The 13,272-nt window shown below is 42.6% G+C and overlaps 1 protein-coding gene and 9 non-coding genes across 10 annotated transcripts in view; 9 read left to right on the top strand and 1 right to left on the bottom strand.

Moving 5' to 3' along the window:
- zgc:174696 overlaps positions 1-13,272 on the top strand; it is a 107,331-nt gene that overhangs the window by 32,001 nt on the left and 62,058 nt on the right. The window lies entirely within an intron of this gene.
- On the bottom strand, positions 191-262 carry trnaq-cug (transfer RNA glutamine (anticodon CUG)). The gene has a single exon. It is a non-coding gene; the product is annotated as a tRNA-Gln (tRNA).
- trnas-aga (transfer RNA serine (anticodon AGA)) lies at positions 7,039-7,120 on the top strand. The gene has a single exon. It is a non-coding gene; the product is annotated as a tRNA-Ser (tRNA).
- Positions 7,580-7,652, top strand: trnak-uuu (transfer RNA lysine (anticodon UUU)). Its single transcript has one exon. It is a non-coding gene; the product is annotated as a tRNA-Lys (tRNA).
- Positions 8,277-8,349, top strand: trnak-uuu (transfer RNA lysine (anticodon UUU)). The gene has a single exon. It is a non-coding gene; the product is annotated as a tRNA-Lys (tRNA).
- Positions 8,468-8,549, top strand: trnas-aga (transfer RNA serine (anticodon AGA)). Its single transcript has one exon. It is a non-coding gene; the product is annotated as a tRNA-Ser (tRNA).
- Positions 9,308-9,380, top strand: trnak-uuu (transfer RNA lysine (anticodon UUU)). Its single transcript has one exon. It is a non-coding gene; the product is annotated as a tRNA-Lys (tRNA).
- trnas-aga (transfer RNA serine (anticodon AGA)) lies at positions 9,499-9,580 on the top strand. The gene has a single exon. It is a non-coding gene; the product is annotated as a tRNA-Ser (tRNA).
- Positions 10,331-10,403, top strand: trnak-uuu (transfer RNA lysine (anticodon UUU)). Its single transcript has one exon. It is a non-coding gene; the product is annotated as a tRNA-Lys (tRNA).
- On the top strand, positions 10,522-10,603 carry trnas-aga (transfer RNA serine (anticodon AGA)). Its single transcript has one exon. It is a non-coding gene; the product is annotated as a tRNA-Ser (tRNA).

Genomic DNA, 13,272 nt, shown 5'->3' on the forward strand with positions numbered 1-13,272 from the left:
GTAAAAGTTTGTCCAGTACGGGGATCAAACCCACGACCTTGGCATTATTACCACCACACTCTAACCAGCTGAGCTAACCGGCCACTTTATACCATGTTTGCTAAAAAGCTCAGTATAACTGTCATTCTTCGGCCTTCAAGAGATAAGAATGCTATTCCAGCTTTTTTTGTGCGGTGCTGGTAAAAAAACAACGTCCCACCGAGATTTGAACTCGGATCGCTGGATTCAGAGTCCAGAGTGCTAACCATTACACCATGGAACCTCAAGTCTTCTGCTTGGTGCTGCCCGGGCCAAAGAGAAAATAATGTAAAAAACAAAAAAAAGAAAAGAAAACGGCCTTGCCAGAAAGTAGCAGAATGTCAATACAAGGCAGTGCCAATGTGCATTGATTTCTGAGTAACTCGTCATTCGGCATGCAGGGCTCCTCACACATTTACTGGAGCAGGACCAGGTAGGGCCTTCAAAAGAAAAGCGCACTATTCCAGGCATTTTGACGACTAAGCGGCAGGCAGGGCAAAGAGGCCACGACAGAGCAAATGTGATCTTTTTTTCTATTTTGACCACGTCAAAAATCGCCAATTTTTGATTGCTGTGAGGGGAATTAGCTCAAATGGTTAGGCGCTCGCTTTGCATGCGAGAGGAAGCGGGAACAATGACTGCATTTTCCACCTCTGTTTTCATGCCTTTTTAAAGCGAAAAGGTTTAAAGTGAAACTCTCCAGATTTAATCATCACCAGAAGCGACGTGACCATCTGGAAGTAAGATAGCTTTTTGGTCAAGTGGAAGCAGTTGGACTTAAGGGTGCAGCAGCTAGGCTTTTTGGGTGACTTTCGGTCACCTAACTCTTGTGCCCAAAACTGAAAAACAACACTACTTTACCGAACCCTGGTTCTAACCAGGGACCTTTAGATCTTCAGTCTAACACTCTCCCAACTAAGCTATTTCAGCTGCCGTTTCATAGTTTTTTTGCAGCGTAGACGTGTGTAAGACCGAGCAGAGGTTGGTAAATGCATCTGAGGCCTAAGAGGGTAAGAGCTTGGCCAGTACAGGGATCGAATCCACAACCTTGCCATTATTACCACCATAGTCTAACCAGCTAAGCTAACCGGCCACTTCCTGCCTAAAGCACTAGAAAGCCCAGAGTAAATGTCATTCCCTGGCCTTCAAGAGATTAACATTCTATTCCAGCTTTTTTTGTGCGGTGCTGGCAAAATAACAGGTCCCACTGAAATTTGAACTCAGATCGCTGGATTCAGAGTGGTCACCATTACACCATGGAACCTCAAGCTTGTTGTGTGGTGCTGTCAGAGCTGTAGGGAATGAATAAAAAAAAACGGCCTTGCAGGAAAGTAGCAGAATGTCAATCCAAGGTGGTGCCAATGTGCATTGATTTCTGAGTAACTGAGTCATTCTGAGTCATTCGGCATGCAGGGCTCCTCACACGTTTACTGGTGCAGGAATAGGTAGGGCTTTAAAAGAAAAGCGCGCTATTCCAGGCAATTTGACGACTAAACGGCGGGCAGGGCAAAGAGGCCACCACAGAGCAGATGTGATCTTTTTTTTTTTTTTGACCACGCCAAAAACTACCAATTTGAATTTTTCTGAGGGGAATTAGCTCAAATGGTAGAGAGCTCGCTTAGCATAGGAAGGGGTCCAATCTTCTCGCTCACTCGCAAGCGAACAAGCCGCAAAAACACGGAAAAATGTAGTAGTAAAAATTGCAGTAGTGTTCGCGGCTTTGTGACTGTGCATAATGTGGTATTTTAGTTGCATATTGCATGTCACTCTAAATGTCATTTTTTGCGTGCTGGATTCGAACACACAATCTGTGTAACACAATATCCAATCAGTGTCGGTTTTAGCAGAGCCAATCAGCTGCGCTCTTATTGAAATTTTACTGACGTAACACAGGCAATTATATTGATATTACTATTATTATGTGGATATTGTTCTTAAAAAGCATATTACGTTAATTAAAAATGAATGCAAATGTTTCAATTAAACATATGTATGCATGTTTATGTATATATAAGTATATTATATATATTTATTAATATATAAATATATACCATACTATATATATATATATATATATATATATATATATATATATATATATATATATATATTAATAAATGTTATATTTCTTTATGTAATAACTTTAAATGAATGCACACAAAAACAAGTAATTTGCAAAATGGTTTATTAAAATGAATACAAATATTAAAATCGCAAAACAATTTAAAAAATATAAAAAACAAAATAAAAACATATATTAATATATAAACTATATAATATACAATAAATAAAAACAATACAATATATATTTATTTATTGTGCACATATATTAAAACAATATTATATATATATATATATATATATTTACTTATTATACACATTATATAAAAACAATACTCTATATATATATTTAGTTTTATATACACAATATATTAAACAATAATATAAATACATAATAAAATGCAAGAGTGGGGGCACGTAATATATAAAATATAGTATTTAAGCAATGTATAAAATGTTATTTTTTTTAAAGAAATATAAATATATTTTTACATAAAATGCACACAAATATTAAATAAGTACACACAAGACAAAATAAGAGTGGGCCTATAAGTGCCACTTTAAAATGCTAAATATTAACACACAAAAATTAAATAAAATGAGAGAGAGAGAGTACCCATGTAACATTTACAAAAATATATACAGCAATTTGTCCTTTATTCTGGAGCTGGAGTTTGTCCTTTATTTTGCTGGCGCTGTTCTGCCAACCAGTCCTCTAAGGACAAATCGGCTATGGCCAAACTCCTTAGTCTTTGGTTGCCCACATTTGCTGCAAACACTTTTCTTCTCCTGTTCCCGTCTGCGCCTGTTCCTCTGGGTGTAAAGGGACACAGGAACAGCAGGCGCAGGTGGAGCAGGTGCAGGTGGAGGAACAGCAGGTGCAGGTGGAGCAGGTGCAGGTGGAGGAACAGCAGGTGCAGGTGGAGCAGGTGCAGGTGGAGGAACAGCAGGTGCAGGTGAAGCTGGGACTGCACTGGATGTTGGTGCAGCAAATGATGGAATCACCATTGACACATTCATGTCTGGGTTAAAAACAAGTGTGCCAAACAATGATCCAGGTCCTAAAATGGGCTGCACAACACCTGGTGCTGTGGGGGGTGGTGCAATGGGGCACACCGTGCTGGGGGTCGGTGGAAAGGAGCACACCGTGGTGGGGGCAGATACAATGAGGCGCACTGTGGTGGGGGCCGGCGCAATAGGGCGCACTGTGGTGGAGGCTGGTATGATGGGGCACACTGTGGTGGAGGCTGGCGAGATGGGGCGCACTGTGGTGAAGGTCGGTGTGACGGGGCACACCATGGTAGGGGCTGGTGCAATGTGGCAGACTGTGGTGGGGGTTGGCGCGATGGGGCATACCGTCATGGGGGCCGGTGGAAAGGAGCACACCGTGGTGGCATCCGGCAGGAAGGAGCAAACTGTGGTGGTTGCAGAAGCAGACTTTCGACCAGGTCGAAGAAGAGGTGCCTGTCCTTATTTGGAGGAAAGACAAACTGGTGTTTGGGGCCTGATGTTGTCGGTGCCTCGTCCAATTTTCCCCTCGGCAAAGGAAGCTGTGTATCTGCCACAGCAATTGGATCAAGTGGAGTCAGTCCCTGAGGGAGTACACTCATTTCCTGATCCTTTTGCCTCTGTTGAAACCTGATAATAAATGATATGTATCATTCATATATATTAATTTGGAAGTATTCAGGTAATTTAAAGAAAATAATGTGCTTTGCTTACCACTGAATGAGCGTCTTCTGATTTAGCTCAAAAAGCTGGATCACTGTTTCATCCATCAGCCTGCGACTGCCAAGCACCAGATCCCGGATGTGGTGGTAATCGGTCAGTATTTTAGACCACCTGTGCGTGCGAACACCAGCCTTCTTGGAAGTGGACTTGTGTACGGCACACAGCTTTGTACAAATGGCCTCAACCAAGCGGCTGGTGCTAGGCCACTGTGCTGGACCCTCAGGATGTCCAATCAGACAGCGCTTGACGCTCTCCACACCTGGAGTGACTCCGGAGCGATTTGGTGCCTTAAAGCGCCCATGTGTCAGCTGAGGCTGATGTCGAGGCTGGTAGTTGATGCGCTGTTTATCAACATCCAGGAGAGCTGTCCACAGCTGGATGGCCTCTGTCACCTGCAGGTCAGTGAGGTAAGGAGCCTCACGAAGACCTACCAAATAAGCAGCCAGATCCTGCACCTTGTCCCACCAAGCAATGCCATCAGGTCCAATGATTTACTCCCTGGTAAATACAGAATAAATTTAGTATATGTGGAATAAAAAAAGACTAAATAAAATTAAGTTCTTAATATATCTTACCTGAGCCTCAACAGAGAGACTGTCTCCAGACTTGGATGGCTGTGACGGCACTGAGGGGGCTGGGCTAGGAAGCTGTCCTTCTCCACCAGCTGATGTGGATGGCTCAGCCAGTGATGCTGGGGACTGAGGCAGAGGCGAAGATAAGGGGCTGTTTCTGAGATCACGGCAGGGGTCATCCTCATACAGCACTGGAGCTGTGATGACCTCCATGATCTCCTCCTCAAACCCGTCATCTTGTAGATCCTCGTCATGTACTTTCTCCACCAGCCTGTCTTCCTCCTCTGGGTTCTGGAGCACCGGAGTCAGGGTTTTGCCGGTCTGGCTGTAAAGGTGCTCCATTCCCAGCAATTCACCTTAAAAAAATAAAACAATAAAAAAACATATATTAAATAAAACTAATGATAAAATAAACATTTAGATTACCATTTTGTGTACTACATTAAAAGCTTAATGAATAACTTTCATAACAACTAATTAATGGATTTCTTGCCTGTATATGCTCCAGGAGGGTGATAGCAGTTATCCCAGGGCTTGCGTCCTGAGACATATCTTTTGGTGGACAATGAGCATTGTGTTTTTCCTCTCTCTCTTCCTGCAGGTAACGGTGTCCACCTGGTAGCAATCATTGGATCTTTCTAGAGAGGAGAGAGAGTATTTAACCTGAGCTGTATTTAACTTGACCGGTGTCAAGTGCAGTGGCTGAGCTTTTCTCCAAATTCAGACCTGACCTATGAGGTGAACGGATCAATTCTTTTTTCGGCTCTAAATGCGTATGATTGGCCCATGATGAACGAGTGACTCAGACCCGATAGAGGACTCAAGAGATGAACGGATCAATTCTTTTTGCAGCTCTAAACGCGTATGATTGGCCCGTGAGGAACGAATGACTCAGACCCGATAGAGGACTCGAGAGATGAACGGATCAAATATTTTTCCTGCTCTAAACGCGTATGATTGGCCCGTAATAAACGAGTGACTCAGACCCGATAGAGGACTCGAGAGGTGAACGGATCAAATCTTTTTCGGCTCTAAACGCATATGATTGGTTTCTGCCTTTCCGCGATGAACGACACGAAATATGATGAAGACTTGAAATAACGATACCACCTGCACAAATGTACGCACGCGCAAATTAACAAATCACTCCCTAAGAGGACTTATAGTTCCCAAATCATATTGAAGATTCGTTTAAAATGAACGAAATGTTCATGATCGACCCATTACTAAACCTGGTTAGATACCTGCTCCAGTCGGGGATTGAACCTTGTGATCTACCCAAAGTGTTATTTATGGACATATTTCTTGAACCAGTACTGTTATATATGCATTGAGTAGTTTCTGGTGGCCAAAAAATACAAAATATAACCTTAATTTCGCTTCTTTCTTTCTCAAATTTTCTTATTTTTCTTGTGCTTTTTTCTTCCCCTTCCAAAACAGACTATTGTTCCCCAGCTTTAGCGGAGTCGGTAGAGGGTCCAGGGTACAAGTCTGTGTTCGGGCATGAGAGACTCTTTGTGGAGCCACAGCTTTTGCCGTTGAGCTATCGCTTGCTGAAAGTTTCATCTGAATGCACAACACGTGTACTAGGCATGAGGACATGGGAGAACAGGCAGTCTTGTAGTCATGGCTGCGTGGTTAAGGCGATCGACTAGAAATCGGTTGGGGTATTCTCCCACAGGTTCAAGTCCTGCTAACTATGCCCACATCCTGTTCCTTTTTAAAATTGCAGCAGCCATCAATGTTTGCATTTCCATTGTTTCTTGGGAAAAGCGTTGTGCTGGTAGGAGGAGAAAAACAACAGTGTGTTCTCACTGAAGAGAAAGGGGCATATCATATGAAGGAACATACCACACAAGAGCCACAGCGGCAATCCTGTAGCTCGCTGTGATCGTAAAGTGCTTAGTGTTCTGCATTGTGGCCACAGCAACCCTGGTTCAACTACGTGTTATGGCATGTTTTTCAAGGTGACATTGGTGTTGCACTCTGTGTTGCCATCCATAATCTCCAGCCTCCTTTTAGTGCAGGCTGTGCTAATGGCACATCCTGAATGTTTACGTTTCCTAAAGTGTGGAAGACTCGGGATTCGATATAAGAGAAATAGGATCTTTGATGGCAGCATGCTGTGTAGATAACTACTGATCAAGTCATGCTTCTGATGCATGGAAGGAATCTTTTCCATTGTTGAGTGTCCATTCATTGCCACAACAGCAGAAAGACCTTCTGCAGTTATCATTGATCTCTTTAATGTCTCCTACATGACATGGAGTCCAAACTATTGTGTTGTACTGATGTCTACACTTACAACAACCATAAACCCAACCTCAAAGTAACCTGTCGTGTTTTAGCAACATCCACACCAACCATAAGCTTAAAACCCTATCTCACGGTAAACTTTAGTGTACTGTAAAGGTCTGCGCCGACCACAACCCAAACCTTGCCTACTTGTAAATTAGTGTTGAGGAGCAAGGATAGCTCAGTCGGTAGAGCATCAGACTTTTAATCTGAGGGTCCATGGTTCAAGTCCCTGTTCGTGTGTGTGAGGCTCATTTTGTGGAGCCACAGCTTTTGCCGTTGAGCTATCGCTTGATGAAAGTTTCATCTGGATGCACAATATGTGTACTAGGCATAAAGAAATGTCAGTACAGGCAGTCTTGTAGTCGTGGCCGAGTGGTTAAGGCGATGGACTAGAAATCCATTGGGGTCTCCCTGCGCAGGTTCGAATCCTGCCGACGACGTCCTCCCCCTTTTTAAAATTGCAGCAGTTGTCAATTGTTTGCATTTCTTTTGTTTCTTGGGAAAAGCGTTGTGCTGGTAGGAGGAGAAAAACAACAGAGTCTTCTCACTGAAGAGAAAGGGGCTTATAACAGGGAGGAACATACCACACATAGGTCACAACGGCTGTTCGTATCTCGCCGTGATCGTATAGTGGTTAGTACTCTGCGTTGTGGCCGCAGCAACCCCGGTTCGAATCCGCGTCACGGCAGGTTTTACAAGGTGACATTGGTGTCGCACTCTGTGTTGCCATTCGTAATCTCGTCGTAAATTTGTCAACCTTAAAGCAACCTGTCGTGTTTTAGCAACATCCACACCAACCATAAGCTTAAAACCCCATCTCATGGTAAACTTTAGTCTACTGTAAAGATCTGCGCCGACCACAACCCAAACCTTGCCTACTTGTGAATTATTGTTGTGGAGCCTGGATAGCTCAGTCGGTAGAGCATCAGACTTTTAATCTGAGGGTCCAGGGTTTAAGTCCCTGTTCGGGCGTGTGATGCTCATTTTGTGGAGCTCAACAGCTTTTGCTTGAGCTTTTGCTGTTGAGCTATCGCTTGATCAAAGTTTCATCTGGATGCACAATATGTGTACTAGGCATAAAGAAATGGCAGTACAATCAGTCTTGTAGTCGTGGCCAAGTGGTTAAGGCGATGGACTAGAAATCCATTGGGGTCTTTTAGTGCAGGCTGTGCTAATGGCACGTCCTGAATGTTTACGTTTCCTAAAGTGTGGAAGACTAGGAATATGATATAAGAGAAATAGGATCTTTGATGCCAGCATGCTGTGTAGATAAGCACTGATCAAGTCACGCTTCTAAGGCATGGAAGGAATCTTTTCAATTGTTGAGTGTCCATTCATTTCCACAACAGCAGTAAGACATTCTGCAGTTATCATTGATCTATTTAATGTCTCCTACATGACATGAAGTCCAAACTATTGTGTTGTACTGATGTCTACACCTACAACAACCCAACCTCAAAGTAACCTGTCGTGTTTTAGCAACATCCACACCAACCATAAGCTTAAAACCCCATCTCACGGTAAACTTTAGTGTACTGTAAAGGTCTGCGCCGACCACAACCCAAACCTTGCCTACTTGTGATTTACTGTTGTGGAGCCTGGATAGCTCGGTCGGTAGAGCATCAGACTTTTAATCTGAGGGTCCAGGGTTCAAGCCCCTGTTCGGGCGTGTGACGCTCATTTTGTGGAGCCACAGCTTTTGCTGTTGAGCTATCGCTTGATCAAAGTTTCATCTGGATGCACAATATGTGTACTAGGCATAAAGAAATGGCAGTACAGTCAGTCTTGTAGTCGTGGCCGAGTGGCTAAGGCGATGGCCTAGAAATCCATTGGGGTCTCCCCGCGCAGGTTCGAATCCTGCTGACTACGTCCTCCCCCTTTTTAAAATTGCAGCAGTCGTCAATTGTTTGCATTTCCATTGTTTCTTGGGAAAAGCGTTGTGCTGGTAGGAGGAGAAAAACAACAGAGTGTTCTCACTGAAGAGAATGGGGCTTATCACAGGGAGGAACATACCACACATAGGCCACAACGGCTGTTTCATAGCTCACCGTGATCGTATAGTGATTAGTACTCTGCGTTGTGGCCGCAGCAACCCTGGTTCGAATCTGGGTCACGGGAGGTTTTTCAAGGTGACATTGGTGGCGCACTCTGTGTTGCCATCCGTTATCTCCAGCCTTCTTTTAGTGCAGGCTGTGCTAATGGCACGTCCTGAATGTTTACGTTTTCTAAAGTGTGGAAGACTAGGGATATGATATAAGAGAAATAGGATCTTTGATGCCAGCATGCTGTGTAGATAAGTACTGATCAAGTCACGCTTCTAAGGCATGGAAGGAATCTTTTCAATTGTTGAGTGTCCATTCATTGCCACAACAGCAGAAAGACATTCTGCAGTTATCATTGATCTATTTAATGTCTCCTACATGACATGAAGTCCAAACTATTGTGTTGTACTGATGTCTACACCTACAAAAACCATAAACCCAACCTCAAAGTAACCTGTCGTGTTTTAGCAACATCCACACCAACCATAAGCTTAAAACCCCATCTCACGGTAAACTTTAGTGTACTGTAAAGGTCTGCGCCGACCACAACCCAAACCTTGCCTACTTGTGAATGACTGTTGTGGAGCCCGGATAGCTCAGTCGGTAGAGCATCAGACTTTTAATCTGAGGGTCCAGGATTCAAGTCCCTGTTCGGGCGTATGACGCTCACTTTGTGGAGCCACAGCTTTTGCAGTTGAGCTATCGCTTGATGAAAGTTTCATCTGGTTGCACAATATGTGTACTAAGCATAAAGAAATTGCAAAACAGTGAGTCTTGTAGTCGTGGCCGAGTGGTTAAGGCGACGGACTAGAAATCCATTGGGGTCTCCCCGCGCAGGTTCGAATCCTGCCGACTACGTCCTGTGCCTTTTTAAAATTGCAGCAGTCGTCAATTGTTTGCATTTCCATTGTTTCTTGGGAAAAGCGTTGTGCTGGTAGGAGGCGAAAAACAACAGAGTGTTCTCACTGAAGAGAAAGGGGCTTATAACAGGGAGGAACATACCACACATAGGTCACAACGGCTGTTCGTATCTCGCCGTGATCGTATAGTGGTTAGTACTCTGCGTTGTGGCCACAGCAACCCCGGTTCGATTCCGGGGCACTGCAGGTTTTTCAAGGTGACATTGGTGTCACACTCTGTGTTTCCGTTCGTTATCTCCAGCCTTCTTTTAGTGCAGGCTGTGCTAATGGCACGTCCTGAATGTTTACGTTTCCTAAAGTGTGGAAGACTAGGGATATGATATAAGAGAAATAGGATCTTTGATGCCAGCATGCTGTGTAGATAAGTACTGATCAAGTCACGCTTCTAAGGCATGGAAGGAATCTTTTCAATTGTTGAGTGTCCATTCATTTCCACAACAGCAGAAAGACATTCTGCAGTTATCATTGATCTATTTAATGTCTCCTACATGACATGAAGTCCAAACTATTGTGTTGTACTGATGTCTACACCTACAACAACCCAACATCAAAGTAACCTGTCGTGTTTTAGCAACATCCACACCAACCATAAGCTTAAAACCCCATCTCACGGTAAACTTTAGTGTACTGTAAAGGTCTGAGCCGACCACAACCCAAACCTTGCCTACTTGTAAATTACTGTTGTGGAGCTCGGATAGCTCAGTCGGTAGATCATCAGACTTTTAATCTGAGGGTCCAGGGTTCAAGTCCCTGTTCGGGCGTGTGAGGCTCATTGTGTGGAGCCACAACTTTTGCCGTTGAGCTATTGCTTGAAGAAAGTTTCATCTGGATGCACAATATGTGTACTAGCTATAAAGAAATGGCAGCACAGGCAGTCTTGTAGTCATGGCCGAGTGGTTAAGGCGATGGACTAGAAATCCATTAGGCTCTCCCCGCGCAGGTTCGAATCCTGCCGACTATGTCCTCCATGTTTTTAAAATTGCAGCAGTCATCAATTGTTTGCATTTCCATTGTTTCTTGGGTAAAGCGTTGTTCTGGTAGGAGGAGAAAAACAACAGAGTGTTCTCACTGAAGAGAAAGGGGCTTATAACAGGGAGGAACATACCACACAAGGGTCACAACGGCTGTCTCGTAGCTTGCCGTGATCGTATAGTGGTTAGAACTTTGCGTTGTGGCCGCAGCATCCCCGGGTTGAACGGGGTCATGTCGTGAATTCGACTTCTCATCAATTAGAAATTATCAGACCGGAGGTTTTGAATATCAGAAAATAGACTTTATTCTCCATAATAAAGCCGAGAAAGAGCAGAGCAGACCCCAGAGCATTCTGAAGTCTCTCCTGGACACCTTCTAAAGTATCTGTGTTCTCCATAATCTTTATACAGGTAATTATGACACACCCCTTTGTGTCTCTTTTTAACTCTTGACCACTTTTGAATAGGTTTTCTAGTCTAAGGGGTCCTGCTATTCTTGGCTCTCAGCCCACCAGCTCATGTCAACAGAGATGTTACAGGTCTATGTCAGCAAAGTATAGATACAACTTATGCAAAGGAACTAAGGGTTTACATACATTGTTATGATAGGATAATAACTTGATAATATGTTACTCATTCTAACTTCTGCCACATATAGCTTCATACAAGTATTTAACATATATAATCAGTGCTTTTCATATTCAGTTATTCTACACAATCAGCCATTCAGTAATAGCCTTCTCCTAGTGTTGCTTCTGTGCAGGCATACTCATATTACACAGTATTTTTAACACATGCTGGCATGTTTGCTGCAAACACTACATACATTTTGAGAAGAGAAAATTAACTGCTTTACACTTAGAAAATACTACACACTGAGAGAATAGAAATCTTCTTCAATCCCTCCTCTTAAGACTTTAGTCTTAATATTATTGTCTTTTAACCCAAAGTGCAATTTCATAATCCAGTTCTCTTAATTACCTCTATCTAGTGACTGATATAAGCCACATAGCTGTTATCAATTGACTAGATTATGCCACTGTACTTTGACAGAAGTCCAGCCAAACATCTCCCCTCTCTTTTGATTTGAAGGAAGTAAAAGACTACTCTGTTTTTTTCTCTTAACACATCAAAGACAACAATGTTTTAAGCATAAGTATTCAGTTGGTTCAGTCCTAGCTGCTGGTTTTCACACTCATCTAGAATATACTGAAGTGATATTATATATAGGTACCATAAAAGCAATATGCAAACAAATTCAATATGCAAACATAAAAAGCATCAAATGTTGATCTTGATCTTTGGTCATCCTTGTTTCTCTTCTTCTAAGCTACCAGCATCTTCACTTGACTTTAATAGATCTTAATGGAGATGTGTGGTTAAGAGTCTGAGTTTTGAAATCTGCAGTTGTGCATTCATCATCCCTTGACTTGTGGCACTGCTGTATGTGGTATTCAGGCATATTATCAGAATCACTCTTTACTTTGTTCTGATAAACTTCTCCTTCCACAAGTTGAACTTAGTAGTTTAGAGCTTTGGAATATTCAGGCTCCTCTGTTTCCGGTCAGCTTTCCCTTGCTGGAGTTGTTTCCTTTCGCTCCTTTGAGGCATTGGTACCGCATTAATGGCATCCACTTTGGCAGCTGTTGGATTTGCCCTCATCCAGATATGGTCCTTTTCTCCTGAGCTCACCAGAGCATCCTCAGATAGACTCGATCAGCTGGACCAATTGGACCTTGTATCACTGCTCTTTCACATGGCTCCTTTCTGGTTTCCTGCACAGATATCGCTTTGCACATGGCAATTAATTGTTTCTTCATAAAAGTCCCTACTGCATTAGACATCTTTGCAAACCATTCCAAGAGGTTATGTGCAAGGTTATAAGTGAGATTATATGCAAGGTTTTATGCAAAGTTTCATGTGGTTTCTTGCAAGGGTCGACCCAATAGTAGTTCATGCGATGCGGTGTTAGATGCCTGTTTCTGTCAGTTTCCATGCCATCATTCACCAATGCACTTGTTAGCAAATTAATCCCATTAAGTTTATTATTTTCATCAAGCTTTGGCCTTGATGGATCATCTTCATCTCTTTCAGCCATTTCTGGTAATTGAGCATAATACAATTACTCTCTCTTTTGCTTTATTCATAATTTTTCATACTCCTTTAGATGTTTTTATTTATTGATCACTTATTAACTTTGATTTTAATTACTTTATGAATGCAAACCTTTTATGAACTTATTTCTGCTGGTGTTTCAAATCTTTGGAAGTACTTCTTTCGTCACAAATGAATAACTGTTCCTGCTTCATAATTTGCTTCTGGTACCATCTCCAATCATCTACTCATCAAAGTTTCTCAACTGTGCTTGTTTACGGAATAATTCTCTATCCAGTCAACACCAAAAACAGTCATCATATCTCACTGTTTGGAGCAATGTTCTCCACTCAAGTCTTTTAATTGAACTAGATCTTTGTGAAGTTGCAGATAATTCAATCACCCACATATTGTGACAGTGTCCATCCTAAGATCTTCTCCCTAATTTTAACCCTTTATGCATTCTGGTGTATACAATATATGATAGTCATCAGCCTACACAAGTACAAACAAGTTTCTACCCTCCTCTGGTAGTTACCTAAAATAAACTCAATAGAAACCCAAT

Source organism: Danio rerio, chromosome 4, assembly GCF_049306965.1.
Source record: "Danio rerio strain Tuebingen ecotype United States chromosome 4, GRCz12tu, whole genome shotgun sequence".
NCBI classification, from domain to species: domain Eukaryota; kingdom Metazoa; phylum Chordata; class Actinopteri; order Cypriniformes; family Danionidae; genus Danio; species Danio rerio.